The following is a 6,438-nucleotide window of genomic DNA, read 5'->3' as shown; positions in this document are numbered from 1 at the left end:
TTAGAATACAGACGTAATGGCAGCTTCAAGAACCACTTGTATAATGAGGATGTGAAAGCATCTCTGTGATGAAGGCTGCTGTCTTGTCAGTGGGAAACTTTTTGTGTGAACAACTTTGGCCACAATGAATCTCTGCACGCTGGGGAATCCATCATTGGCCCCAAATCCTACAGCTCTGTGATCTTGACCATCCAGATCAATTAAAAACCCACCGTGGCAGACCTTCTTGAATGAATCGCAACAATGAATCTCATTAGTGACCATTTCGATGCAACAATGAGGAGAAATTGGTAGCTGCCACAGATATCTCCAGTGGATTCTCAGAATGATCCTGAAGTGTAGAGATTTCCAGTCGATGTTTAACAAAGCAGACATTGGGTGGCCACTCCTTCCCATAGGGCTCAGCTCATCAACTGTTGTGGCAACTTGGTAATGCCCTTGCTGGAGAAGCATCAATGACAATGCTCCTCCCATGGTTGTAGGAAGATGAGGGTCCCAACCATAAAACCTCTCCAGTCGGTGGTGTTTTTCTGTAGACGGGAGTCTGATTGTGTTCCCTTCTGCAATCTCCTTTTTCTTATCTCCTTCCAAGCTCATTATTTCTATTGCCTCTCGTTAGCAGGGTTACACTCCCTGTAGTTGCCGCTTTCTCCTTTTCTGATGCCTTGCCTACTCTAGGTTAAGTCGGCATAAGGAGGGAGGAAGTCCTCAGGTCCAGATGGGATCTATCCCAGGTTACTGAGGAAAGTGAGAGGAAATACTGGGGCCTTAACAGAGATCTTTGCACATCCTTGAACACGGGTAAGGTCCTGGAGGACTGGGGAATTGCTAATGTTGTCCCCTTGTTTCAGAAGGGCAACAGGGATAACCTAGGTAATTATAGACCAGTGAGCCTGACATCACTTGTTGGGAAGCTGCTGGAGAAGATACTGAGGGATAGGATCTATTCCCATTTGGAAGAAAATGGGATTATCAGTGATAGGCAACATGAGTTTGTGCAGGGAAGGTCATGTCTTACTGACTTAATAGAATTCTTTGATTAAGTTCTGGTCTCCTTTCTATCAGAAGGGTGTTGTGAAACTTGAAAGGGTTCAGAAAAGATTTACAGGGATGTTGCCAGGATTTGAGCTATAGGGAGAAGTTGAATAGGTTAGGACTGTTTTTCCCTGGAGCGTTGGAGATGGAGGTGACCTTACAGAGGTTTATAAAATCACGAGTAGCATCGATAGGGTAAATAGACAAAGTCTTTTCCCTGGGGTGGGAGAGTTGAGAACTAGAGGGCATAGGTTTATGGTGGGAGGGGAAAGATATAAAAGAGACCTAAGGGGCAACATTTTCACGCAGAGGATGGGGTGTGTGTGTGTGTGTGTGTGTGTATGGAATGGGCTGCCAGAGGAAGTGGTGGAGGCTAGTACAATTGCAACATTTAAGAGACATCTGGATGGGTATATGAATAGGAAGGGTTTGGAGCGATATGGACCAGGTGCTGGCAGGTGGGACTAGATTGGGTTGGGATATCTGGTCGGCATGCATGAGTTGGACCAAAGAGTCTGCTTCTGTGCTGTACATCTGTATGACTTTAAGTGACAAAGTTGATTGATAAGAGAAGGGCTGTATATGTCATATACCTGCACTTCAGTAAGACGTTTGATAAGGTTCCCTATGGTACGCTGATGGAGAAAGTGAAATTACATGGGGTGCAGCGATGGATAAAGAACTGGGCCACAGGAGAGTAGTAGCGGAAGGGAGTTTCTCAAAATGGAGAACTGTGACCAGTGGTGTTCCACAGGGATTGTGCTGGGAACACTGTTTGTGATATACATAAATGATTTGGAAGAAAGTATCTGTGGTCTAACTAGCAAATTTGCAGATGACACTAAGATAGCTGGAGTAGCAGATAGTGAAGGGGACTGTCAGAGAATACAGCAGGGTATAGATAGATTGGAGAGTTGGGCAGAGTAATGGTAGATGCAGTTCAGTCCTGGCAAATGAGAGGTGATGCATTTTAGAGGATCTAATTCCAGAGTGAACTATACGGTAAATGGAAAAGTGCTGGGGAGAATTTATGTACAGAGTTCTGGGTATTCAGGTCCAATGTTCTCTGAAGGTGGCAACACAGGTCAATAGAGTCACGATAGCATCATTTAAGATGTATCTAGACAGATACATGAATGCCCATCAGGATCTGGATCTGGATCAGCGCAGGCTTGGAGGGCCGAAGGGTCTATTCCTGTGCTATAATTTTTTTGTTCTTTGTTCTTCTCTTTAAAGGTCTCTTAGCAAAGTGGATCAGTTACATGACAAGTAGCTGCATTCTTCTCTGGCCTCTCGTTCCCCTGGCTCTGAATATACAATTGGAGAGTATAGCCAGGCAATCCGGACCTATTGTGCTAGGTCAGTTAGCATCAACTCCAGACTGTTATCTCTGCAACTAATTCTGCGCACTCTGCCAATTCATACTACTATTTGCAATCGCTGCTAATGGCATCCAGCACTGACTCTGCCTTGTTATAGCTGGCAAGGTGCTGAAGTCCCATTGTTTCAATGTACATGCTGAAAAAAATCAGACAACTCTGGTTGAAAAGCAGTTAAATTGTGTGTTTAACATGCCTAGTTACCTCCCAGAGCAACCTCCCTCCCTGCTTTGGTAGTATTCACTTGCCATGTAAAGATATTAGGCTTCCTTCCCATTGCATTTCACCACCATTTTATTACTCCTCCCACCTCCTAACCTGCCTTCAAAGGGGTGATTTAGCTGTTTACCTCTGCTTCTCTACCCACAGATACTGCCAGACCCAATGAGTATTTTCCGTTTTTATTTAAATTTGCATCGGCCTGAGAATCTGAGCCAGACTATATGGAGATCCATTTGGTCCTGGGATTTATTGACCATTAGATTTTCTTTCCCTTTTGATAGTGTTACAGAAGGCCACAGAATTGTTGTTCTCACTACCAAGTCTTTTTTATCTAAATAGGACTTTGTGATGCCTCTGATCCACGTGGAAATTTGAATTATGCCATTTCTGAGAGTTTGGTACAATGTTTGCACTGAAAATTGAACTGAAGAAACATTCTAGAGACTAGAAACAGACAATTTGTCCCTCCTTATCCAACCCTATAAGCACTTCTCTTTTATTAATTTTTCCAACCTGAATTCTGGTGGTCTGAATGGTGGAAGCAGATTACGGATAGTAATCAAAATGAAATTGGGAAAAATATACTTGAAGAAACACCACTTACAGGGCATTGAAGAGAGTGCATGGAAGTGCAACAAACTGGATAACTCTGCCAAAGAGCCAGCACAGACAAAAATGGGCTCAAAGGTCTCCTGTGCTGTATCAGTCTAGTGCGGTGGGAGGGTGAGTCCTTCTTTAACATGGGTCAGAGATCACCAACAGGTTCTTTTAAAACAAAAAGGGCTTAATATATTCAGCAAGTCAAGCAGCATTAGTGAAAAGAAAAATTTAACATTTTAGATCAATGAGCTTTAATAAGGAAGATTGAAAGTAAGAATATTTAAGTCAGTGGAGGGGGGAGACAGAATGAAGTCTGTAGTAGAACAGAAAAGATTAAACAACAACAAAAGCCAAAGGGAGTGGTGGTGGAAATAGTAAAGGAACAATAGTTGTGACTAGATGAAGTGTGAATGGCTACATCACAGGCATCTAAATGCATCATACAGGTATAAAGAAAGAAACAAGTCAACAAAAGTAGGCACACAGTACAGGATGGAGACAGAAGATCTAAAGTTGTTGAACGTAGTATTGAGGCCAGAAGGCATAAAAGTGCCAAGTTGAAAAATGAGATGCTATTCCTCAAGTTTGCATGGCATTTCATTGGAACACTATGGTAGATGGAGGACAAGAGGAACAGAGTGGGAGCAAGCTGGAGAATCAAAATGTCAAGATGACAAGAAGTTGGGGATTTTTAAACCATTCTTGTAAAGTGCTTTCAGATGCAGCAATGTCATTTTTGAAAAGGGCCAAGCCTGTTTGAAATTAAATTGGTTACTAATAGTTATTCATCAAATGCACGTCAATCAATATTGATTTATAATTGAAAAATATACTAACCCATGATCTGTGTAACAAATCTCTTCAATGCTATGTGTCTTCAGTTATGAAATGTTGGTGGTTGCCAAGTCTGATTTAAAATTTCATCTAGCATGCAGACCAGGAGGACAAGTCTCGTGAGTTGACAGTGATGAGAAACTAGCAAAACTGATGCTGTAAATGCAAAGTAAAAAGATTGCTGAAACAAAAATAGGATGCAGTAGAAACACATACCTGCAAAAGAATATTGGCACTTATAGACCTTTTACATGTGCACATTTGTACACAGTGTAGTAGTTATTAAAACTGTCAGATATACAACGTAGTGTAGTAAAAATGGAAAAGAAGCAGCATGCTAATAGAATCTTGAAAATCTGGTTCTGAAAAATCCAGAAGTCATTATTCCTAGAATAATACCTGCTGTCATGTTAACAGAGCCACGAGAAATAGAGGATGTTTAGTTTGAACTGTCTTCTGTGAACATCTCCTCAATTTAACTGTTTACAAAAGGCAGAAAAGGTAGTGGGATTAAGTGGGGTATGCACCAAATATTGAGTTGAAAAATGTGGTGCTGGAAAAACACAGCAGGCCAGGCAGCATCCGAGGAGCAGGAGAATCGACATTTTGGGCATAAGCCCTTCTTCAGGAATCTGCACCAAATATTGAAAGAAATGGAAGATCTTGCACTACATTGACTACAATATTAGATAGCAATGGAATTCTGAAAGATCTACACTCTGAGTTATGAATTCCTTGCTGAATTCCAGACCGATGAGAAAGATTTAAAAGTTCCCACACATAACCTTGAATAGTTCTTGGGAATGAAATGGAAAAATTTGGCAGGATTGATTCATGAGGAGAGGCGGTTGAAATGAATCTCTTCAGTGTCTGCTGCTGTGAGAAAATTGTCACTTCTCATATATTTATTCCTTGACAAACCTGATTAAACAAGTTTATTAAACTGTATAGTTTGTTACTCAGCACTGGTACAGTGAGCAAGCTAACGTTGTTCCCTGTAATCTGGTATTAAATAAGAAGTTCAATTTCTAGTACCAGCACCTGATCTGAATGTATAATTACAATGTGTAGCAATAAATTCTCAGATGAGCAAATTGATAACAATTTTTGTTCTTAATATGTTGGTTTTGGACCCAACTTCTCAGCAGCCCTGCAATTGCTTTCCACTGCTCCTGCAAAATAAATTTGCTTGAGTATCACTCATCACAATGGGAAGCATGGTGGCAGAAAACCAGGTAAGGAGGCCTTATGGTAATATTACTGGACTGTCAATTCAGAGACCCAGGGAGTATCCTGGGAACCTGATTTCAAATCCCACCATAGCAGTTGGTGGAATTTGAATTCAATTTTAAAAAATAATCTGGAATTTAGAGTCTAATGATCATGATAACGTTGTTGATTGTGAGAAAAATCCGTCCGGTTCATTAATGACCCTTGGGGAGGAAATCTGCCATCCTTACCTGGTCTGGCTACATGTGATTCCAGAACCACCACAATGTGGTTGACATTTAACAGTCCATAAACTCATGAAAAGCACTCTTTATCTGGATCTCCGCTGGGTTTTGCAGACTGGCACATTTCAAGATCCAGGTCTACATGCTGAGGTACACATTAAGGTCTGGTGGGGAAAGACCATCTAGGATCTTTCTACCAAAGTACATGTTCCTGGCTCAGACCCCCTCATTGCCTGAAAATGTGAATATTTTCTTCCTGCATGAGTTAAACTGCCCTTGTTATTTGCAACTGCATAGTAGCTCTGTGGTATGTAAAATTCCGTGGTATTATTTGGGTTTCTTTTTTCTCATTCGAAAGATCGTACAGAACAGAATAACAACCTGCTATATATACTTATATATGAAATTGTTATGAACAAAGTATATTTTTGCAATTTAAAATAAAATATACAAATCTTAAGCCTGTCCAAAGTAAATCACCTTGAGTTTCTGTTTTGAATGTTGAGTGGAAATTCAGAAATGCAGGCTGTGGACAGTGACACAAATACTGTGCAGTGATTACTGTAAATCTGAAAATGCTGGAAGTACTCAGCAGACCAGGCAGCAACTGTGGAGAGAGAAACAGTTAATTTTAAAACCTTCAAATCTTCCTTCAAAAGCATTCTAAAACTAAATTTGACATTAAGCCATATAAGCAGACATTCAGGACAGAGGACCAAATTTTTATTTCTTTTCAACATGTTTTAAATGGGAAGAGATCTTGAGAGTGTTTCCCAGATCTGAGGCTAGGCAGCTGAGGCAAGGCACAATGGTTAAAATCTGGAATGCATAAAAGGTCAGAACTGAAGGAATGCAGATACCAGACAATTGCAAAGCTAAAGGAAGTTACAGAGATAAATAGACATAGGTTTTGA

The sequence above is a fragment of the Chiloscyllium plagiosum genome, unplaced genomic scaffold (genome assembly GCF_037043375.1).
Source record: "Chiloscyllium plagiosum isolate Xiang-an unplaced genomic scaffold, Cpla_swu_hap1 HiC_scaffold_4, whole genome shotgun sequence".
NCBI classification, from domain to species: domain Eukaryota; kingdom Metazoa; phylum Chordata; class Chondrichthyes; order Orectolobiformes; family Hemiscylliidae; genus Chiloscyllium; species Chiloscyllium plagiosum.
Note: the sequence above shows the minus strand (reverse complement) of the source record.